Source organism: Rhipicephalus sanguineus, chromosome 9, assembly GCF_013339695.2.
Source record: "Rhipicephalus sanguineus isolate Rsan-2018 chromosome 9, BIME_Rsan_1.4, whole genome shotgun sequence".
Taxonomy (NCBI): Eukaryota; Metazoa; Arthropoda; class Arachnida; order Ixodida; family Ixodidae; genus Rhipicephalus; species Rhipicephalus sanguineus.
This window is the reverse complement of record NC_051184.2, coordinates 17,147,583-17,172,476: the sequence shown is the minus strand read 5'-3', so window position 1 is coordinate 17,172,476 and position 24,894 is coordinate 17,147,583. Positions and strand designations below refer to the sequence as shown.

Below are 24,894 nucleotides of genomic sequence, written 5' to 3'. Positions count from 1 at the left end.
TCAAAAGTTTCACTTTTAAATGTCACGCCGAAACCTCCAATGCTGACCACACATATTTCGAAGTGTTTCTCATATTTCGGTCACATTCGCTCAACGAAATTCCGAAACGTGGCATGTTAAGTCTCAGGCTTCCTCAGAAGCAATAGCAACTGCGTGGCCCTAGTAGACGCCGTCAAAATCTATGACGTCCACGGGCGAGTAGTCGAGAAGACTCAAGGTGGCGTCGCCACCTGCATTTTGTTTTCACGCGTTGTCTCGTTTACCGAGCGTCTTCTCGCAGCAAAGTGGTGTCCCTGGTATCGTGAAACAGTATTTACTAATACGATCGAGAAAATCGTTTTCTCTTTAACTCGGCTGTCGTCACATTTGAGAGGAATGCGTTCTAAGGGATCCCCCAAACTACAGAGCCAACTAAGAACCAACTTCATTCAGCACACGGAGTGCTGCCGTCTGCTCCACATGCAGCTACTGATGATGATGTTTTTTTTTTCTCGCCCTTTTTAACGGGTCGCCGTAGTTTGTTGTCCAAATCCGGCGTGACCAAAAAAAAAAACACACCCACACAAAAAGGGTGCCACTATTCTAGGGACCGTAGTGCCACTAAGCTACGATGTGTGTGATGGTTGCCAACGGGCGGGCCTGCTGTTGCGATGAAGCGGGCGAGATTCTTCGGGGGTTCGCCCGATCGTGCGCGCCTACGAACTATGGTAAGCCGAAGAATAAAAAGTTAAAGGAAATAAGCGACGCGTGAGATTCCGCCGGCTGCATGGTTACAGCGAAAACCGGAAGTGTCACAGCCAGAAGAAAACGCGATTGTTCAAGGCGGCGGCGTCGTCAGCGGGAATCGGCAGTCGTGACACCTTTCCTTTCTCCGCGGCTCAAATGTGTGTCAGCTTAGGCAGCCAGCAATGATCGATGGACTGGTCGTATCTAGCTGGGAGAACCGAAATAACTTGTCAAAAAACCACGCCAAAAAGCCGGGCGAAGCAGTGCGTTACACGATTTTATTAAGGTTGTTGCTTCCCAATCCATATTACGTGACGCAAAGAGAGCTCACTGGAGTGTTCTCAAAATGGATATCGCGTACGCGCAAGCATTTGGGATTTAATTCACAATTCTATTCGTGCACAAACTCTGTTTCGCGGTTGCGCGACTCCAGTTCCTCGAGCAAGTTCCACAGCCGAGCCAAAGCGCTAGCCAATCTCAAATTCCAAACTTTTCCGGGATCGGATTAGCGATTCGTGCGTAGGAAACTTCGTAAGACGGGCTGTCGCCGACCCATCGTGAATCGCCGGTGACAAATGGGCCGTCCAAAGACAAACAGCTGTTCTTGCCGAATAAAAAGAAAATAATATAAAAAAACGCGTTCTGGCTTGGTTCGAAGCGTGCAGGCAACCGCCGACCGATATCTACGTAGAGCAACTGCCACATCGTACCTGTGCCACCGTATCTTAGCAGCGCGATGAGGGACGACTCTTACCGAAGTACGAAAATCCGAACCCGACGAATGCTTGCCTGATGTCGTCAGCGCTGACTCTGGCGCGCACACAGACACACGGAGGAAAGGTATGACAGACGGGGAGATAAGAGGAATTGATGCGTTTCCCCAAAGTAGCGGCGCACGAACTGAACAGAATGCTAGAAAGAAGCTAGGAAAAAAAAAAGGAGGTGGCGGAAGCAAAAGGCGGCGGGCGCGCCGCCCCCACCGCCACTCAGGCTAGCGAGGAAGGAGCTACGCGATCGTAGGCACACAGCGCGGACGGGTTGGCGGGGTGCCCCCCTCCATACATGGCACACTCGTGTGGGGGCCACCGCCAGCACGTTACAAAACGAACGGGCGCAGCAGCGAGACGTGGCTTTCACCGAGAGAGAAATCAGGACAGATCGCCGTCAGGCTTCGGGTTGCGGGCATACGCGACACTCGATCCTAACCTGCAGTGTCACCGGGCTTCGGAACAAACACACACGAACCCCGAGACAACCGCCGCCAAGTCAAGCGCGTCCGCTGCACGGATGAATGCTGTTTCTGAACGCGCCTCGCGAACCAACCCACCTGTGGTGCGTCGCTTGCCTAGAGCCAGCCTAGGCCGGGAATTCTTCGGGCGATGATAGCACACAATGTCGGCTCGCCGCCGCCGGACAGGTGCATCGGCGAACGACGACGTTTCGGCGCACACTTCAGAACGGGGCTGGTACTCTCTTTTTGCTGTCCGCTGGGCACGTTTAGCTTCTTCAACAGGGTGATGTCAACGACGACAAACGGTTGAGAAACAACGGCACAGCAGCAAGCAGCACGCACACACGGAAACTGGCCCGCACCGAACGGCCCCTTGCGATGTCGGACAATCCGCTCGACGAGGTCGACTCGGGCCGATGAGACGGTGCAGCTGGAAGCGAAGGCGAATCGACGACCAGGTTGTCGCTGCCTGACACACGAAAACTTTTAGCAATTACGCAGCGGCAACATCGGCTGCAGCATTTTCGCGACGGGCGACGCCGCGCTCCGGAGCATCGGTATGCAGGCAGGTACGCGTAGAACGAGAAGCAGCAAACGAAAGATATAAAAAAAATGCACAGAAAAAAAGAAACGCGCCAACGCCACCAACGCGCGTTCGCCCAGCGCGCTCACGCACACGCACAAAACGCACGCACCTCCACAAAAGGAGGAGGAGGCGCGGCAGCCAGCGGCCCCTGTTGGCGGAAGTTGGAGAATAAAAAAAAGCAAACAAAAGTATTTGTTATCACGTGACCAAACTCAATGTTTCCAGACTGGCAGTCGCGTAATCGCTGGAAGCAGCCGCTGGGTTTTCGACGAAAGCACGTCTGCTGCTGCAAATGCCGTGCAGGTGAGGAACTCCAGAACGCGAATTCATAAACTTGTACTTAACATTGAAAACTGAACTGACGTGTACGCCGCCCACACGAAACAAAAGCTACTTTGATTGCACTTTAGTTATCGGAATACCAGGAATTATTTAGCTTCTTATTGATAGATGGCGCGACAAATTGTAAGTGCAAAATCTATTGTGCAAATTATGCACGTTTTTTTTTTAGGGTGTGGGAGCGCTGGGCTAGGCCGAAGCGTCGCGACAGGATACGTACGATTGGTGAAATCTATGAGCTGGGCTGTCCGCAGCTAGGCTTGACCCCAATACTGGTCCCAAATCTGGAACTACGCGCGAGTCAGCAGTAGGAACGAACTGTGCTCGATTCATTATTTAGCGTTATCTCTCTCTCTCTTCCATGCGACTCTCCCAACCGCCTTCGGCGTGCCACGCCGCTTTACGCTGTCGTGTGTCAATACCATCATTTCTTTTTTTTTTGCCTCGTACTGTGAATCGCGCGACGTCGAAGAACCTTTCCCGCCTATCAGTGTTTGGTCCCTCTCTTGGGAGTGTGTAATTAAACACTTAACCTTCTTTGCAGCTAGACGAAATAACGAGAAAGTCGGCCTGGCCGCGTTTTTAGGGGTCGATGTCGTCTGCCAATCGGTTGCTTGGCTTTTTGTCTTTATTACGTTTTCTTCAACCTTCGGCGCTTATAAAAAAAATAATAAAATTGGTGTCGCGCCTACTTAAGGTGACGCGTTGTATGACGCGCTGACTCTGCTTGAGGCCGAGTATGGTGGCTTGAGCGAAGATCTAATTCATGGGTTAATTCGAAATTCAGTCGTGGTTTAATTTGTATTCCTATCAACGCGTCCCGCGTGCTCAGAGGCCAGTGACCTTTCGACGGCATGTTGTTGGTTTCATATAATTGTTTTGATTGATTACTATAATGCATTAATACTTTTAATATATCCTTAGACGTATGAACGATGAGATAAAAAAAGCTCATGCATGTTAAATTTATTTACCTTCATTATGCCGTTGACGCGAATTTTTTTCCGCTGTTTTAGATCTTTGTCACAAAAACCGTACTGTCTTCATTTTACGGTAAACATGAAGCCCCCTGAAAACATACTTTTTAGCAAAAAAAAAAAAAAGAAAGAACAAGAAGAAAGAAGATGATAACCTGAATCGCAGATGTGGCCAATCCCCCAGCATGGGTGTGTGCCAAAGTTATAGGATCTACTCTACTCTACTCTACCCGCCACGGTGGTCTATACTCTACTCTACTTTTGTCACCTATAACACAGCACCCGCCACGGTGGTCTAGTGGTTATGGCATTCGACTGCTGACCCGAAGGTTGCGGGATCGAATCCCGTTCATTGCTTATAAATATTTATTTATTTGTTACTGTCAACCCAGTTCATGGGATAATTACAGGGAGGGTAACGTACGTAATGTTCATATACACAAAGGATAACATTATAAGTATATGGCTCCGTGTTTTCGGATAAATTCGATGAACACTCGCCGGTAAAATCTTTGACACTTCAGATTTATCCGATAAACTCCGATTTTGAAAGGACATTTTCAATGTTCAAATGGCATTTTCAAAGCTAATAATCATCAATCGGAAGGAGTGCACCTCCATCAGCGGCAGCAACATCGTAAAATATGCTCGCGTCTATTACAACAAGCTTTCAGGTTGTAATACGGACAAACGTAGGTGTTATTCAAGTATTTGTGCCTGTATGTATATATGTTTGTGCGTTCAAACTTTACATACATCTACGTACCATTAGTGTGTTCGCATGTTTTCGTGTCATTCATCTAAGATTCGGAGCATTGGAACAATAATAATATTAGACCCTTTATCTTTCATCAAGAAGATGAGGGAAGCTGGAAGAAAAAGCTGAGCAGCAGCTTGACTTGTTCCTGCCGACCCCCCCCCCCCCAAAAAAAAAGTACACTTCGGCGAGTTTTACAGCAGTGCACATCAGCAGCCTTATTAACACGGTAAATGAACAGGAAGTGAGCAAAAATGAAAGGATGGAGAAACAAGATTATCAGTAACAATGCAACGCATTTTTATTGGAAGTAAAATTAACAAGAACACATTGCAACAACTTATAATGCAAAATTAAACACCGAATTTCGGAGAATTGGAGATTTACGTGGAATAAACTCCGTTAAACGCCGAATTTCCTCCCGAAAATAAACTCCGAAGGACACCCTCCGAATTTCAAGAAAAATAAACTCCGAAAACACGGTGCCCTAATTATAAGTAATATACAAATTCATTTACCCTATTGGTAATTAACAATAGAAATACAAAGACCAAGGCACAGTCATATTACAATGAAAATCAACAATAAAATGCTCATACCAAAATTCAATATACATCATTACAATAAATAGAAATCTAATGCATTTTCAAGGTCGGCAGATCTACATCATTGCTTACGACTGCATCAGGCACTGCTGCACATTTCAGTTGTGTGCGGAAAGAAGGAGATACGAAAGGCATCAGTGCTCGTTACGCACGGCTTGATAGCTCTGCTATTGTTTGTACGAACACTTGTTCCTGGAGGTTGTAATATAAATCCTTGTTTACATTTGTTCGCCCACTCATGATGTTAGAAAGAAATTTCAGCCAGTGTTTCCTCTGCGTTTTAATATAAGGCTGAATTCGCAAGTTAATTGGGGTAACACTGTTTGTGACAAGCTTCCTTCGCCGTGATGATTGGCTGCGACATTTTTAGCGTAAGCAAATAAGTTCGCGGCCGTTTACAGCGCGTGCAGTAATTGCTGAGCATAACCAAATCGGTGCCGACGTATTTTCGGAGGATGAACATTCTGTACTTTTATCGTCCCGTAGACTTGAAAGAGCACTCTCTCACTCCGCATTGCATTACTCGAGTGCTTCGCGAACTAACGCAAACAAAGGCACATATTTATTGTTTTTAACTGCTTCGTGCGTGCGCGCTTGTGGTATCGATGACTCGCTTTCGAAAATGCCTGGGCAAACACACATACAGTCCGACTCGAGATGGAGATTGACCATCTGTAGAAACAAAGGGAGCACGTTCATGCGGCAGTTGTCGGGACATTTTAAACTCCATTTGCAAATCATTGTGCTCCCCGGACCAACTGCCTTTCACTCTTGTAACGGCGTACCGCGATACACTGCCTCTAAAAACAAATGAATCATATACAACACCTTGACTTATTCTTTTCGTTCCTGGACATGAAAGACATTTCAAAGTTACTCTAATCGTAAACAGTAGATTAACTTAGGCATCATTTATTCTCTGAGGACAATTTTTAATGGGTCATGACCCCGTCCATACGTCTTGCGACGTCACAGATCTCTCTCTCTTTTTTTTGCTTGTTTTCGGTTTCTTTCTAAAACTGGTAGGTATCTCATGAGGTTACGACCGGTAGGTGCGCGAACTTCAAGGTGGCGTCGCCACTGCGTCTTTCGTTCACGCGACCGTTCTGGTTTACAGGCTTTTATGAAATTGTGGGAAGGCTTTTTTTAAATGCGAAGCATTTCTTAGCGAACCTTTGGCACTTTGAGCATTTCTATCTATCTATCTATCTATCTATCTATCTATCTATCTATCTATCTATCTCTATCTATCTATCTATCTCCGCCTACTTCTGGGTGCTTTCATGATCGCCTCCTTAATCTGGTGGAGACCAAGATTGGCATGGGAGGGTAAGAGGATTTGACGAATATAACTGTCGGGTCATGACATGAATAACGTGAAAATCCTGTCGCGTACGTCGTCGTCAAACCCTTTCCTCCGGACACGTGTGGCACATACCTGTTAACCACGGGCCGCGATGTACGGTATGCGCCACAGGTGATTTACAGTTTATATCTACCGAGGAACGGCGAGAACAGATGGTAATTTAAATGCGAGAGCGTTAAGAAAAGTCAACATTGGCAGCGTTGACCAGACGAATGGAAAGAATAAAAATTAGGATCCCAGCAGGAATCGAACCCAAGCATTCTGCGTGGCAGTCAGGTATTCTACCACAGAGCCACGCCAGATCTAGATACTGCTTTGGAAAAACACCCTATGCAGGCCAATGTCGGTGCATCGTCAATCGTGGTTGTGGTGCTGGCTATCTAATTTTACAAAAGAGCAATAAACACTACATATGTAATACAGGCATCATATCAGATGTTGTTCCAGTGTTGGCTCCGCTTTTATAGCAGTCTAATAAACATTACATTTGTATTCCTGTGATTCAGCAAGCTATATTGGAGCATTGCTTGACCCCGGATATTCACATGGCTGCACCCTAAAGTGCACTTAATTTCGATAATACTGACGTATGTACTCTAACGTCAGGGCTGACGTTACGTCGCAGCCTGAGTTACCCTTCAAACGCCAGTGTTGTCGACGTGCCTGGTAAGCTCGCACAGCTACTACACTTACGAATACACGTCGATCCACCTCGTAACGCTTGGCTCAAAGCCATAAAATACAGCATAGAAGTACTCGCTGACTGCTTCGCATGAAACCGATTCCCACAACGCGTGGGATTTGCCGAATATTTTTATTGGCCTTTTAAGATGATGTCATCTTTGGCTTCTTCCACGCACATTCAGGAACAGGGTATACGATGTTAGATTTCTAATAATAATAATAATTGCTTTGGGTTTTACGTCCTAAAACCACGATATGATTATGAGAGACTCCGTAGTGGAGAGCTCCGGATTATTTCGACCGCCTGGTGTTCTTTAACATGCGCCTAAATCTAAGCTCACGGGCCTTCCTCTAGCATTTAGCCTCCATCGAAATGCAACCGCCGCGGCCGGGATTCGATCCCGCGACCTTCGGCTTAGCAGTCGAGTACCATAACCACTAGACCACCGTGGCGGGTGATGTTCGTTTTCTGTCAATAAACACAGGCCGCTCCCGAGGGCAGTGCATTCCAACAGAGCGTTTCACTAAGTCAGTTGACTTCACTACCGTATTTACAAGCATGCCACAAGCACTTATGGCTACCCACAGTTTTAACACAAACGCTGCCTTAAGTCAATCTTACACTCAATGATTCAGCTGTATGCGATGTACAGAATTGGAATCTTGTTTCGTCAGTTCGTTAACGTAAGCACTCAAATTTATCGGCAGACCCATACATTTCTAAACGCAGAAGGCAGTGTAGGCTTTTCTTACGCGCAGAATTTGGACATTGTGCACTTGTATGTTTTGGAAATGAACATTTTGTGAAGTCACAAGGCCATTCGAAGGCAGAAGGACGAAGTTTAGGCAAATCCACCCCCAAACTATCCTTTTCACGATTGAGTACTACTTCTCATGTAGTTTCATTCTAAAAAAATATCTATACGCTATCCTGGTAACTTGTGAAATTTTGCTATGTTGTTGTATTCGCCGTCTTGTCTGTCGCGACTGACCCAGAGGGTTGCTACGATGGCAGTGTCCAGACCAATAAATAACCCTCCCTAAACTGCCATGGTTGCACCTCCTAGAGACACTACGTTGCGCTACAATTGCCTTTATAGGTTTTTTTTAGGGGCGAAGCACCTTAGGGCTTCAGCGTGTCGGCGGGCACCGTCGTCTGCTGTCGCCGCGAGCATCATCCGTGTCCTGTACATTTGCTTGAACGCAAAGAGAGGGCGCAACCGCCTCTGCTCTCGCCGTGTGGCGAAAGAGAGCGAATGGCGCGTTGACTATGGCACGGCCGGGCTAGACCGCACGCGCGCTTTAGCGCGCGCGTGCAGTCTAGCCCGGCCGTGACTATGGAAACGCTCTTTCTGCGATGAATGCTGAACTACCAGCTCGCAAGGAACGAGAACGCGCCCTCGCCCGCGAGAGACAACGCCGACGCAGGCAGCGTCTGCTAGCGAGCTTTTTTATTGAAAAAACCGACTGCTCGCGCTGCACAACCGTTCAACGGCCACCCCGTATATATAGGCACTGGATCTTGACCTGCAATGTAGTGCCTGTGGGAGATTTCTCTTGTGCGCAGTTGAACAATTAAGATTTCTTTTTGTTGTAGGAAACTCAATGACAACGAATATATCGCCACCAGCGTTTTTTTTTTCTTTGTGAAGCTCTAGTGCCCAAGAAAAAGTTGTTTTTAGTTAAAAAACGTCTCATTTTTGAAATCTTTTTTAAAAATAAAAAAACATTCTTAACTCGGTTTCTCTATCTCTCTCTTTTAACACGACAGTGTTCTATGCGGGAGTACAGCAAGGATGGACGCACCTCATTTCCGTCACGGAAGTGACGCCGATAAAAGGGCACGCGCATAGCTCAAAGAAACTCAGAAACATACTTTCACTTAGTTAGCCGGCCACGGAATCCGACCTCAGGAAGGAGCCGGACGCGGTAACCACCACGCAACAAACGCTTTCTTTTTTTCTGTGTGGTCGCCCACACGCCATGTAAGTACATGTTACCTTGTCCCGTTTGTTTGTAGTCAACCCAAATTGAAGTTAGTCTTCCAGGCACAAAGGAAACACAGCTGACGACAACGACAGGCTGTGTATGCCTCGTTGCGCAGCTTGTCTGAAACGCTTGCATCAACGCATGCGGGGTGGATCATCACCGCAATTGCACACGGCGGTATTCCTTTTAGCGAACGAACCAACATAGCCCGCGTGCGGGCCATTGTCTCATCCTCGCTGCTGTCAAGGCCGCCTTTGCAAAGTACACAAACGTTGCTATTCTCTCCTCTCCCGTCCTGTCAGCGTCCTCCACTACGTACATGATGTTTTGTTACCGCATACGCTATTGTGTCCTACGCGATGTATACCCGTGCTGCCGAGCCGCATCGCTACAGCAGAAGGCCGCCGTCGGCAAATCGCGATGGAAGGCCGTAAGCCGTAGCTGTCACGTGTACACGCAGCCAGCGTTCCGGGACCGTACGGCTGTTTTGGCAACGTTTGTGGACCTTATGGCTTCGCTGATTCTCCGTGCGCCCGCGACGGGCTTCGGAATTATTCTCTTTGACCTCTCGTCCTTTAGCACCGACTGCATACGCTCGCGCGGAAAGGGTTGTACGCGTCGTTCGTGTTGGACACCACGCAGCAGGTCTTCCGCCGCGAAAGAATGCGTTTGCTTGTTCGACATCTACGTCTCCCTTGTATAATAATAATAATAATAATAATATAATAATAATAATAATAATAATAATAATATAATAATAATAATAATATAATAATAATAATAATATATAATCAAACGTTTATTTAATGTGCCCAGGAACAACCGTAAGGTCTTTGTACTGGCCACGAAAAAAAAAAAACCAAAAAACAAAGGAAACATTCATAATAAAATATCAAGGATAAAAAACGTTATAAAATTGCACATATACAACTATGCGCAGGCAGAAACCAAATATAACAGTGTACGAGGCTATGTAAGTACAGTGCAAAGCTCGGAGCAGAACAACGACTGGGAGCTGTGAAAAACATCGAGCTCTAAAAAGTAAGCATTGTAAAGACGTTGTATCCTGCCAATGGTCGAATGTTCACAGAGGCAGGCGGTTACATGAAAAGGTACTATTCTCTCTGGTCAGCTTACGTGGAATTCGGAAATTAAGACAGTTGAGCAGTACAGGCAGGATATGATACCATGCACAAGCTTGTAAAGAAATAACAGATCAGCGCGATTTCGTCGGCAGCAAAGTGATGGCAATGATAATAATCCAGCAGCGTTAGAACGAGATCCAGAGTCATTTCTAGCGAAACGATGGTTGTAAATGCTTAGGATTTTTTCTGGACTCGCTCAATGGCGTTGCTGCTGGAATTAGGAATGCCATTCCAGATCACAGATGCATACTCTAGTTGAGGAAGACATAGCGCGGTGTACAATTTTCGGAAGGGCACAGGAGAACGGAATTCTCTAGACATTCTGCAAACACAGCCTAGGGTGCGAAGACCCCGCAAAGCAAACACGCTTAGCGTGAGCAGAAAAGAAATAATAATAATAATAATAATAATAATAATAATAATAATAATAATAATAATAATAATAATAATAATGTTCTTAATAACATTATTATTATTATTATTATTATTATTATTATTATTATTATTATTATTATTATATTATTATTCGTTAAACACTGCATGTGAAAACGTTGTCACGAGGTTCCCTTTCATTCATGTGTCATGGGCCTTTATTCTGAATAAGTTTGTTATGCTTGTATTTGTTGCGGGAAAGAAATGTTGATTGATTTATTGATCAATTGTCATAAGTACAGGAATTTTATGCGAATTCCTCGGCATTGTGAGAATCGCGGATGCACTGAAGTATACTGCGCGAGTATACTACCAGTGCTGAACTATATACTACGCGAGACTGGGTTACGTCGATTTTTTTCCTTGTAAGAAGTGAATGACTGTTGAACATTCGATACGCCGCTCGTAATTGAGACGTTGGTAAATGCTTAAGCCGAACTATAAATAAACGCGATTTGAATTTGTGACATACATACCTTTATCATTCCCTTCGACATCACAAGAGTTTCTCGCGTTTCGTCTCTGCGCTTCTCAAATGTCCGTGTGAGACGCAGTACAGACGGTAAGCCCGGAGAAAGAATAAGTATAGAGCAGGCGTCGTAGTTGGTGACGAAGTTATAAAATGCGCGGCCAAAAAGAGAACCGCCCACCCGGACTTAGGAACTCACACAGACATTTATTGGCGTACGCATGAGCCCGAAACTTAAAGATGGCTACTTGGTTCCTGGTCGAACGGGCTCGCTCGCATGCAGTTTTTCTTCTTGTTGGATGAGCGCGGGAAATTCAACGAAGTGATTGGCGGATACTTGCAATCACTTCGTTGAATTTCCCGCGCTCATCCTACAAGAAGAAAAATTCAACCAGCTCTGTTCGCGGACACTGATGAAAGAGCGAAGCTCGTGGCCTTCCCTTCGTCAGGCTATCGCATTTCTGTGTTTTGCAAGTCTTTCAGATACGTTGTATCACTGCTCTTTATTAAACACTCTTTGTTAATTAAGCTTTGAGGTGGTAGTATAGTTTTGTTGCATCTTGGCCATACCACTCTTATACGCAGATTTACAGAGAAGCTTCAATTGTTCTTTATCTTTAGTGGACCAGTGGTGAGTAGTGGGATTTACCCAATTTTTGTGGCACACACTCGTTGATGATCAGCGTTACCGCGGCACCGGACATGAAAGCCTCGACTATAAGAACAGCTTAGCTCTTAAAACTGCATGCGAGCGAGCTGCTCGTTCGACCAGTAACGAAGTAGCAATCTTTAAGTTCTGCTCTGTAGACCACCTTGCACCCTTAAAAGCGATTTCAAGCTAGCAAAACACCCTTTTGCCTAACCAGAATTCACAAAAATGGGGGTGTGTTTTGATCAGTCAATCACGTCCAGGATTTGGTTTCATATGGACGAATGGTCATATCTCGCCGGTGACAACGGCGCCCTGTCGTAATGTGAAATAGGCGAACGAAGCCATATCTGGCGAAAAAAGAAAAGAAGAAAAAGAAAAACTAGTATCAAAATCGGCTCCCGGGGCTATACAGCAAAGACTAACTGGAGATTCCTGGTCGCGTGTCAAGAAGTACAGGCGGTGTTCCAGCGTCCTGGGAAGCCACGCGCTTTGTAGAGCGATACTGGGCCAGTGGATATCGGCTTTACAGGTCCGGCAGTCGATTTTGATAACTAGTTCTTTTCGTCGGATATGTCGTTACGGCAAGGCTCCGCGCGCTGCCACCGGCGAGGGATGTCCCCAAATCCTGTGAACTCTTTAAATGTTGTGTATCTGCAGAGTCAGGACAGCATTCAGCTCCAAAGGGCAAGCAGGCCATGCAATAAACTCAAAACAGTGAAACCTATACTACAATAATGGTATTCGTATTGCCACCGAAAACGGCTCGCAGAAATGACTTAATGTCGCCTTCGCGTTGGACGCACATACACTTGACTCAAAATTCTTTTACTGAAAGCGGAACCAATACTGGAGTGTTAGCAGCGCAGAAAACTTCTTATTGCTAATTATTTATTAATCACATGTCCGGCATTCGAGAAAAAAAAAATACATAATCATTTTCGCGAACTAACACTAGGGTCACTTCATGCACAATTATTCCCATGAGAACGTAGGCTAGCAGCCCTTAAGACGTATTTCGATTTTTTTTTTTTTGCAAGACCACGAGTATTATGAACTGCGAAGGAAGTCTTGCCCCTGAGTATCTTTTTCACATATACACTGAAGAATCATTGGAACAGGGTGTACCGCTGGAGGGGTCTTGTCTTCTCGAAGGCAGCAACTGTCTACCTTAACGCGTGTGTCGCACCCTCTTCCCAAATCAAAGCAGAAGAATAGGAGGGGGCCATCTCCTCCTCCTAAGGTAGACAGTTACTGCCTTCGAGAAGGCAAGACTTTTTTTCTTAGAGCGTAACCCTTGAGGCGCATCACAGCCTTAGTTGCGTTTTCACCAGTTGCTTTTGTACCATAACTCACTCACTCACTCACTCACTCACTCACTCACTCACTCACTCACTCACTCACTCACTCACTCACTCACTCACTCACTCACTCACTCACTCACTCACTCACTCACTCACTCACTCACTCACTCACTCACTCACTCACTCACCTCTACGGACGTTTCCTTGCAATTTCAAGAAATAAATGTAAATTCGCGCAGGTAATCAATTAGTTCCAGAGCGCAGGCGCTCTCATTCAAATTCGTCGTCTGGCTCACGCAAGCAAGAAACGCAGCCTAACGTAACGTACTTTGCCCGTCAAGTACAACAGAAAGACGCCGATGGGAAACGTGACCGCGGGTGTGCGAATGAAGTTCGGCGGCACTCATACATTATTCGGAGGTTCCGGCTGCACTTTTAATCACCCGGGCGGACACCCGGTTTATAATGACGGATCGTCGTGAATTCGGATGTGCCTCTCTCACTCATCGTGTCTACACACACACACACACACACACACACACACACACACACACACACACACACACACACACACACACACACACACACACACACACACACACACACACACACACACACACATACGCACACACACACGGGTCCTTTCTGGATGTCTATATACATATATGCATAGGGCGCAGACGCGTCGCCTCGGCGTATCAACTCTCACGCCTCCCAATGCATGCAGCATCGTGTTAACAATACATTACTGAAAGATAACGCGAGTGTACTCTGCCCTATTACTTCTCAGGCGTGTAGCCAGAATGTTTAATTTTTTTTCATGTGGAGGCTGGGGGTTCATCCACCCTCCATATTAGAGCACTGCGCGGGCCCGGGCCGGCCCGAAAGCCCGGGCCCGGCCCGGCCCGCGGGCCGGGCCGGGCCGTCCGAATCATTTCCGGCGGGCCCGGGCTGGGCTCGGGCTTGAAAGCGCGGGCCCGGGCCGGGCCCGGGCTTGAAGCCGCGGGCCTGGGCCGGGCCCGGGCTTGAGGCTGCGGGCCGGGCCGGACTCGGACCCGCTCATTAAAAGGCGTAAGTCGGGCCTTCGAGCACACGCGAATGTTATGCATTCCATGGTCTAAGGTGTGCTGTGCCAAGCTGAAGTGACACGTATATATATTTATATATATATTAACAGCACTAAAAATGGGCCAGATCACGGTTGTTCCCATGGGAGGCATAAAGATTTCGGTCTTTTATTCGAGGTTGACACATACGATACATTTCATTTATATTCCTTGGTATTACGTGCCAAAACCACGATATGATTACGAGGCACGCCGTAGTGGCACCGGATCAATTTCGACCACTTCGAGTTCTCTAACGTGCACCTAAAGAGAGGTATATACACGGGTGTTCTTGCATTTCGCCCCCATCAAATTGCGGCCGCCGTGGCCGCGGGAATCGCACCCGCGTCCTAGGACTTAACAGCGAAACAGCTTAACCGCTGAGCTACCACCGTGGGCAAAGCAACATTTCGATGCATGTACACACCGGATTTTCCGTCCGATCGCCCGCTACAAAGCGCACGGCATCATTAATAATCATCATCAACTAATATCCTCTAGCGGGCCCGGGTCGGGCCTGGTCATGAACAAGTGCGCCCTGGATTAGTTTAGTAATGATCGCCCGGGCCGGGCCGGGCCCGGGCTTGGAACGACGGGCCCGGGCCGGGCTCGGGCTGGGTACGGTCAAGTACGCCCGGGCCCGGGCCGGGCCCGCGCTTGGAACCACGGGCCCGGGCTGGGCTCGGGCTTCATAAAGCGGGCCCGGGTCGGGCCCGGGCCGTAAAATCCGGCCCGTGCAGTGCTCTACTCCATATAGACGCTTTTACTAAGACATATGAGGGCCGCCGCCTTGGACTGTTAAACGAATGTTTTCATAATTTTGTATCTGGTGACGTGGATTGACAAGGTCATAATCCCTCGAATGCACCAACCAAACTGTTTTCATGCGCATACGTCCACCACAGCACTGTTCATTTAGTTTTAAAGATACAAGACGGCAAGGTTAACATCCCAATATGGCGGCACCGAAGCCTATCCGTAAAATAATCTATACGCGTGTTCATACGTGTGCGTATATATATATATATATATATATATATATATATATATAATATATATATAAAATTAAAAATATTACAGGGGAGATGGGTTGAAACCTCGCTTGGCTGCGCCAGTGTTGCCTCTCCTGAAGCACTTGCGTGGCTCTGTTGGGACCTTTGGTTGCTTGTCGCGCAGTTACCAGAGCACTATACTGTTCAACGCCCGAGTTGAAAAATTTCGAGTGTGGAATTCCAGAATAGACCGTGTAATGAATATCGACGGGGCTTATTCCTCGTTTACGTAGCTTCTTCGTCATGGCGTGCATTCGCCCCGGAATGATACAGCACCCACCAGCGTAACATCTTTTAGCACACCCCTGCTATCTCTTCTTGATCGCCTGTTTATGTAACTGTACGCAATAGGCCCGTAGGAATCGTCTGCACGACGGGTCGGTCGGCGTGATATACTGTATAGGTAGCGTGGTTGCAATTTAATTTTAGTAATAATATCTGGTGTGCTACGTGCCAAAACCACGATGTGATTATGAGGCACACCGTAGTGGAGGGTTTCCGAAATTTCGACTGCCTGGGGTTCTTTAACGTGCACCTAAAAATAAGTAGACGGACCTCTAGGATTTTCCTCCACCGAAAGACGGCGGCCGTCGCCGGGATTCCATCCCGCAACCTTCGAGTGAGCAGTCGAGCACCAGAACCACTAGACCACCGTGGCGGGTTGCAATATAATTTTATTTCGTTTCTCTTTTCCCGTTCTAAATTGCGTAACCAGTGCAGAACGTACCTCGTGTCTATGTGGATAGTCCGACGTGTATTACGTCTTCTCGCTGCAATGCAAATTAGTGTACAACGAAGTGATGGTAATGAAAGGTGACGTGTCTATTTGCGTGTGGATCACCTTCACTAGGAATTTAGTTCGTGTTTTTCGCGAGGTAAGGCGGTTCAGAACCAAGACGAGGCGGGATCAGTTCTCCACGGAGGAAGTAGCGATGCGGAAAAAGAGCGCCAAAACACCCCGTATCTCGAGGGCGGGAAATCCTCCGTCCGGGAAAAAAACGAGAAGCGCGTACCGCACCTTCGGTCGGAGAGGGAGTCACTCGTCTGACGACTCCTCCTATGTGAAGCGGAGAGAGCAAAAAGATGGCGCGCAACGACGAACAAAACTATAAACAAATGTTGCCTCGTTGAAACCATGCAGGACACGTAATACTATGCAACTTACGAAATGCCATTTGTCGTTTGCCTACTCACAGATTTGCTTATCGGGTTCCATCGTGCAGCGCAGTGGTGTTGTCCGAACGGTCAACTGATTTACCGGCCATATGATTAACTCCGCGACCACGACTTGCTTTGTGCGACCCGTGTGGTCAAATCACACGCGTCAGTGAAAGGGCCTAAATCAAAGAGCGTCTGCTCCTGCAACCGAGCGCGTGGAACGTGGTGATGTGACCGAGAACAGCTTGTATAGAAATTACACTAAACGATCGCTCCTTGCCGACGTGTACATCGAGTTATCTGTCTACAGAAACAGCCGCCATGCACACGTACTTAAGAAGCAGAACTGGCTTCTGTATGAAAGCCCGTGTGCATGCTCAGTGTCTCATTGTGGGGATGCGTTGTCTGTTTCTATTTAATAAAATAGAAGATGTCCTCCTTTGTTTCCTTGCTTGCACCATACAGCGGACGTCTATACTGCGTTTGTTTTCTTTCATATATGCAGGCTATAGTTTATTGTGGGGCCTAATAACGACTCAGGCTATGAGAGACGTCGTAGTGGGGGGCTCCATGTCATTTCGACCACCTGGGTTTTTTTAACGAGCACTGAAATCGCGCAGTACACAAGCCCCTAGCATTTCGCCTCCATTGAAATGCGACCGCCGCTGCCGGGATCGAACTCGCGTCCTTCGGGTCAGCATTCGAACATGGAGTCGCCGCAGCGACCTGCTTTTGCATTGAAAAGAAGCGATTGCTTCGTCTGTTTCTGTGTTGTAGCGCAGACGACTGTTGTGTTTATTTTCTTTTTTATGGAACGGATGGATGTTTCGTCTGTTTCGGTGTCCTGCTCTAAGAGACGAACAGCTATATGCGGTTCTTCAAGCGCATAATCCGCATTTTTTCACGCCACGGCGCATGCGCCCTTCCCCTACCGGAAAACTCGCGATACCCCTCCTGATCTCGGAGGCTTTCTTTCTGGCGATACCAGTTGTCCCGGCCCCTACCAAAACCCTACCAATACGGCAGAGCGTAGCACAGGAAAATGTAAAAGACTGATTGCGCGTCTAAGGCTCATAATTGTGCATTGATTGCGGTGAACTGTTCATAACACCGGCGAAACTCGTCTCTGCATTCGAGCGTCAAGCGACCGTCTGCGTATACCGCGTCGTGAGCTTTGCGCATCCCTGCACGGTTCAAAGCGACACGGGAGCGCCAGAAAAAGGGTGTTGCTCGGAATGCCGCGGGATTCCAGAGCACGCAGATCACGACCAACTTGTCGGGGGCGTATTACACAGGCCGAGTCGTGGAGGAGGCCGACGAGATCTCCTCTTTAAGGCCTCCTTTTTTTGCACAGTGAACGCTTTGTTTTCTTGTTTTTTTTTACCATATGTTTCTCTCTTCTGGCGGTGGCGCTTTCCTTCTCGTCTTTCGCCATTGAAGTGCTGCGCAGCCCGTGTAAGGATGAGCGCTGTACGGCCCTCGCGGGACACCGAGCAAGGTCGTCATTTGGAAACCTTCTTTACGTACTCTTTTTCTTTAAGAAAACGAAAGAAAAACATGGAGGGAGAAGGGAGCGAATATTCTCTTCGCGAAACAGATTGTAGGGCAACTAGGGCTGCTTACACGAACTACCTTGCATTGTTTAACTGCACTAGACAACGTGTTACCACACCTGCAGTCGGCGTCAAACGTTTAGATACCGTAGATCGGAGAAAACTTTGACCTTCCCAGCAATTTGTGACTGTATTCGGCAGAAGATCTCAGTACATGTTGCTATCGCTCAGCTTTTTCTTGTGTATCGTGGTCCCTAAACTTTTGTCCTTGACTGTACGTACGTGAGCTAAAAAAACAAGAAAAACAATACTTTTCTTGTCAAATGATATCGTTGAACTGCCTGTATTTTAATGTATTTCGCTGTTATGTTTGAAACGTGCTCTCGAGCTTTTCGAAGGTCCGTCAACAGTATGGCAGAAAAAAAAAGATCCATCAAAATACCGAAAAGCAATAGCTTCGTTTCAGCGCCCCAATGTAATTATTCGCAGGTATATATCCAACGCCATGACAACATCGTCGATAACTCTTCCGATGTCTGCAACACGGAAACAATGACGCTCATGCGGGATACGGGCTGATACCTGCACGGATACCCGCTGACGGAGACCGCAGGTGATTGTAATTCTTATAACTTTGCAACACGATATTCGGTGCGACCACGCAGCTGTCTGTTCACCCGCCGCGAATACGATGCGAAAGAAGAGCCGTCTCTCTGTCCGGATGTATAGGTGCGAGCGAACACGAGAGCGGGAGTGATATCAATTCCCAGCCCTCTCGGATGGTATCTGACATAGCGGAGATTCTTGCACGTACAGCAGAAGATCACCCGGGCTATTGTATTGCGTAGAACAGCGCCGTCTGTACAATAACAGCCTCCTAAAGTGGAGCATTCCATTAGCGAAAGCGGCGGCCTCGTTATTGGTCGAGAGGATTTTTCTTCTTCACTCGTCGAACGAGATTCTTCTCGTAGTGAGCGCGATCAAGGTGAACCTCTCTGCAGCGGCGGCCAGACGGAGAGAATGTCGTGCCCACTGGTCCTTTGTTTCGAACCATCCTCACCCCTATACTCGTCCCTCACCTCGCAATAACGCCGGCCATTTTTGCTAGCCTTCTTATTTTTTTCCGGATTCTCTTCGAGTCCCGAGCGAATGCGTAGTGCGTGCACGCACGGCTGTGGCCGCGGCGGACACGCCATGCGGTCAAAGGCAGCGCCGAGAAAAAGCCCGTCGTCGATAATCCCGATGATTCATCGACCGCATCCTTCACCATGGCGCCGCACTTGTGTTCGCCGACTATAAAGCCAGGGCTTTTCGAAGGGCGATTTGATGGAGTGGCTCTGGCCCCGCCGATTCTCTATAGATTTTTTTTTTTTAATTTTGGGACGTTGTTCTCGCGCGGTCTATCTGCGAAGCGTGACAACCGCGATGAGGAACTTTGATGGTCACGCCTTTATGTGAAGGCTTTTATTCGCGACCACATCGCTACAATCGCTGTCGCAACGAGAATTTATTGACTGCCACAAATTCTCCGCGCCAAATGTACTGGGGATCGGAATAACAGAGACGTATTTTCGGCACTTCGTCGGTTCTGTGGCAGTTAATTGGTGATGGTTTCAATATATATTGGCGGCACTGAATGGCGTAGCCAGGGGAGCGGTGGGTATGAATCGCATCCTGGCTGCGCCCCTGTGGTGGTTGACAGCGGTTATGATGGGACTAGTATTAAATATCTCGGTAACGGTAATGCCGCTACGAAGTGGTAGTAATAACAGCAACGGCAGTGGTGAATTCCGTGGCGGGTACTTAAAGAGAGCTTAAAGTTTATTGTCGAAAAAAATGCCCCCACCTCCCCGAAGGGAATCGTGAGGAAATGCGAATGCATTTCTTGCGCCAAGAGTACACGGCGTAGTACCGTTGTCGTCAGACATTCGCCTTCACCGACTTCTGCCATCGCCTTGAGAAGCGCCCAGCCAGCGAATGGTCGAGAGTGAGGCGCGCGCTTCACTCCATTTATATATACGTGCGAGCGAGCGGACGGGAGAGTGGGGCGCAGGGAGGAGAGAGAGCGAACGGCGAGAGAAGTAGCGGCGAAGCACTGCACCTACCCTCTCCTACACACGCGGGAGCTCCGCCGAGCTCCCGCAGCTGTTGCTATGGGAGAGGGAGTGAGAGCGGAGAGATAACACCTGCCGGCACGCGGACGCCGACAGACGCCTGACATGCCCCGACTAAGAAATGCATTCGCATTTAAAAGGTGCAGAAGACAGCCAACGTGAGTTGTGTCTCTGGCTTGCTATATATGTCGTGAACAGCGTTATAGACAGCGAAAATGTGTAAGTATCAAGAGCCAGACTGTGTCAAATAAGAGAATTAAGGATGTGGAATGTCTGACTGCAAGATTGGCATTTTATGGATTGCATCGCGCAGTCAATGAATTTCACTAATTATCGCTCCACGGCATGGATCCAGGAATCGGATAGAGTCAGTGCCAGTCTATATACGCTGGTGTGCGACCGAATTTTCGAGAGACGCGAAACCATGTCGTCATTCCGCAACACGACGTTTCACCCCAACATTTCTGTTCTTTCGTTCAGTTTTTATATTTTGCGGTGAATGCTCATGCACGAAATGCCTATCTCTCATCTCGTCCTTGTATCCTGAAGTATACAGAAACGCGTTGTCGTAATTACGCGTGTTGTGCACTCACTGGATGCGAGCGCCTTTTTATCGAGAACACCGTTTTCTGACGAAGCTTTGTGGGCGAGGTAGTTTTTGTTTTCTTCCGTATATAGTTTATTTTCGCGCTCACGTTGTGTGCGTCGAAACGAAATCCTCACGACACCTGAAACGGGAGCCTCGGCACATAAACACCCCCGATATTTACCGCTGTGCATTTCGTATACGAGGGGCGAATAAATGTACGGCAACGGTCTGCAGAAATGGGCAGCACAAGCAGAGTAGATTCTGAGGCCGATTCGGGCACGAAAAGTCGTGAGCGCGCCCACCGGCAAGCGTCGAGGGCACATAAAACATGGCGGCATATTTCGTCGAGATCTAGCTCCTTGCCGCCGACAAAGCGACCAAAGAAGTGCACGCGAACTGTGCGGCAGCTACACTTAAATAAAAAAAAAAAGTTGGGTTGAGAAGAGAGATGAAACGATGAGAGCCGGCATTGCCGTTAGCTTTGCCGTTTTATTTCTTGCATTCAAACTCGACATAGTGTTGCCTTCAAAACTCGACGTAGCGTTGCCTGCATGCAAGACGGCGATTTGAACTGCGAGCCATGTACTCTGGTCTTACGAGACGCATCTCAAGTACGAGCGGCCGGTCGTGAGTTGCGGGTGAGCTTTGCAGCTTCACTCCGTTATAGGAACATCCGTGCAAACCTGAGTCAATGTATCGTATTTGTATGCACGTCTATCTTCCTGACGTATAGATGTTGTACCATGCAGTCGTCCGCAGCCAGTGCAATGCGAGACGGCAGGCTTCAGATGAGTCTCTTTGTCGAGCCGCAAAGGACAACGAAATGTGCGATATATATATATATATATATATATATATATATATATATATATATATATATATATATATATATATATATATAAAGCTTGATTTCTCTTTCATAGCCATCGGGTCATAACACGAAAGTGAAAGGCGTCTTCAAAGATGCAATTGCAGCTTACTTGGACGTTATGAAATATGAGTGCATGAATCTGCACAATCTCTGGAAAAAAACTGCAGGAGATGCAACGCGCCCCGTTGGAGCACACATAAGGCGAGGTACCTTCGCACCTTCTTTCACCCAGTGCCCTGATGTGATGTGCACTTCTAGACCTCTTCTATCTTTTCTTCACGTCCATAGCGTACAGCCACGAGTTCGCGGAGAATATTCCGCGAAAAAAAATTGCCTTTTTTGAACGCGGGTAAACCAAGTTTGTCGAGCAATAGTTCGATTTTGCTTGCATTGGGAAGGGACGAAACCATTGGTTTGCAGAGATTTAACTTTACTGCATGCCAGGGTTTAGGCAAGGACGAGACTTTGTGTTCCCAAACTGCATCCGAGAGCGCTTTTATTGCGATAGCAATTATATAGACACTTCTGGTGCATTTTTGCCGTCGGCGTCGGTGCCGCCGTGAGGTCCCAAATCGATAACATCGCCCCGCGCATTGTATGTTCTACGTACGAGTGAAAGCATGCGAGGGCTGCCGACAATCGCTGCTTGAGCGGAGATGAAACAATCGACCGTCTCCGTAGGGGGAAAGGCGCATGGAGGGGTCCCGAAGGGAAAAAGAAAACAGGGATGGGGGGAGGGGGGGGGACAGGCTGCACGGCTGTACGGCAGGAACGCCGTACTTTGACCGGCTGGGCCGCGAAGTCAGCGTTGAAGTTATAGGCAGCACGCAAGTCTCTTCGCTCGCTGCAGCCGCCGCGTTTTGCTGAGTTATGGGCATGAACCCTCTGGTGCCCCTTGCCCGCACGTCTGTCGAAGTATATAGTTTACCAATCGTCACATAGTTTATCGCTCCGTGGCGGCCGTCAGCAGCGGACGCGGCCTCCGTCGCTTCGTCGATGGAGGTCGCGAACGTGCGGACGCCCGCTCCGCACGTTGACGCAAATATTGTTCCCCTTCTCACTCCCCAGTGGCGTTGAGCAGTGCATCCTTATGCGCTGCCGAAAATAGTGGCTGCTTTCCTTCGCAATCGATAACCAGGTCCCATCATCAAGTTATTTTCACTCACGCGTAATGACGTCATAATATCGCTTCGAAGTGTTGAACGTAGCGCCTGCCTGTCGCCCACAGGAATAAGTGTAACGTGCTCCATGCGAATCCGTCCGCGTTTTCCCGCGGCACCCATGTCGCGACGGTAAAATAAGGGCGCCGGTACGGTCCGGCACGCGTGAAAGTGACCGACGCTGAGCTCCGCGCATGGCTGCTGCGAACGTATATATACGCCTGGCAAGCACCGTATATGCCGGCCCGTCGCCGACGCAACGGCAGACGTGCGGTGAGGCGGCTCGATAACGGAGGAGGTGATCGGGGGTGCCGCCGGAGGCGATGTCGTGACGAGAACGTTCCGTCGTGAGCGGTGTTCGCTATCGGCGCAAAAAACAATGGATCGTAGTATACATGCGAAGACGCTAATGGTTCTTTCGCGCGTTCTAATTCCCTCGAAAACAGCACCGGTCGCGCGAAGGCGGAAACGATGGATCAATCGCAACAGCCGAGATGAGAAAGCGAGTCTGCATGCCGTTAGGCCTAACAAAACAGAATACTTTCACTCGCGTGGCGTCTCTCGTGGTCTACATTAACTGCGCATTTCGATGGGATAATAATTGCGAAGACGTGCGGAGATAATCGCAGCGCGCGTTGCCTCGTTTTTCTTTTAAGTTGACCGCCATCGGTATCGAACTTTGAAAGCCATTACGCTAGATGAGCGCACAGTCTTTCCGTTGCCTGTATCTTTTTTTTTGTTCATTTCAAAAGAACCGCTACATTAAACGAGCCTGTGAGTGATTGTGTCACGTATCGTTTTGTGAGTTTGTTTACAAAAATAAGCTTTTTTTTTTCCTTTTTTAGTTTCAACTGCCTGCATTCACTCCTTAATGGCAGCTGTCTGACTTATTTTCTTTGGAGTAAGAACGAAATAGCTGTGCCCGTTGTAGTGCTTAATTCGCGCCCGGTTAACAACGTCAATGTGCCACGCGAGTTTAGCAAATATACTGCAGGGGGCTAAACAAAATAAAACAACAACAACAACAAAAAAACGACTCGGCATGCACGCTGGAAAATAGCTGAGGGCAGCTTTAATATAAACAGCCAGCATGTATATGACGTGTTGTGTCAGCACGTTGAACTGTGCGTACAGACGATAAGGCTGAAATATTTTGAGTACTGGCCTGCCTTGTCGGCCCTTCTGACCAAGGGCATCCGCTGTGTCCAAAAGCGTCCATTCAGCGAGGTCTGGTACAGACGGTCATCTCTGATATGTAGGATGAATGACGTGCGCATACGTCATTCTTGTATATGCGTAAGACATCTCTTTCTCTCCATCTTATCCTATATGGAGTGCGGCTGCTATTCTTCTCTTATCTCTCCCATTTTTGCTTCTTTTATGTGGACGCAGAAACTGATGTCCCTGTCGGGTATTTGTGACGTTTATTTTTGTACCTTTTCTTTTTACAGTTTTTACCTAGAGCTGACGATGTTCCCAGCGCGGCAGACGGTGTCGTCGCACTCATTTTGAGTAGCACGCATGGAAGCACTACAAGCGTTTTTTCGGCGGCCCGCTTTTCCCGTTTTGTGCAGGAATCACGTTGCCGAAGGGGCGTACGAAAAAGCGAGCGAGGAAGAAGAAAGGAGAACAGTACGGACGGCGTGCGCCGGCAGAGAAGAAGGAGAAAAAAGGGTTATGGCGTCGATTAGGTGGCAGAAAAGGAGTAAATGACGGCGAAAAAAAAAAAAAAAAGAAGCGTCAAAAAATGTTCTCAACCCTCCCCCACTTGGCCGTAAAGCGAGGAAACCGGGGTACCGCTTTACGAGCAGCGGTCATAGGAGAGAAATAGACGTGAAAGGGAAAAGGCTCGAGGCGGTAGAGAGCCAAGTATGCCGTAATTCAATCGGTGCAGCGGCGACTGTTAGACTCGATGCGGCGTCTGTAAGAATGCGCGAAAACAAATAGTGTCATGCTTTCTCAGGGTTTACACGCGTTAGAATAAGGACACTGAAGACAGAGAGAGAGAACAAAAAACAATATTTTCTTCGTT

The 24,894-nt window shown here is 47.9% G+C and overlaps 2 protein-coding genes across 3 annotated transcripts in view; both read right to left on the bottom strand.

The window, feature by feature from the left end:
• LOC119404664 (epidermal growth factor receptor kinase substrate 8) overlaps positions 1-2,390 on the bottom strand; it is a 136,342-nt gene extending 133,952 nt beyond the window's left edge. The window contains exon 1 of one of the 2 annotated variants that reach the window (XM_049418962.1): positions 2,054-2,390. The gene's annotated coding sequence lies outside the window, so the exon portion shown is untranslated. The remainder of the gene's footprint in view (positions 1-2,053) is intronic. The other variant, XM_049418963.1, reaches the window with a different exon arrangement.
• LOC119404663 (AF4/FMR2 family member lilli) overlaps positions 1-24,894 on the bottom strand; it is a 90,036-nt gene that overhangs the window by 25,302 nt on the left and 39,840 nt on the right. The window lies entirely within an intron of this gene.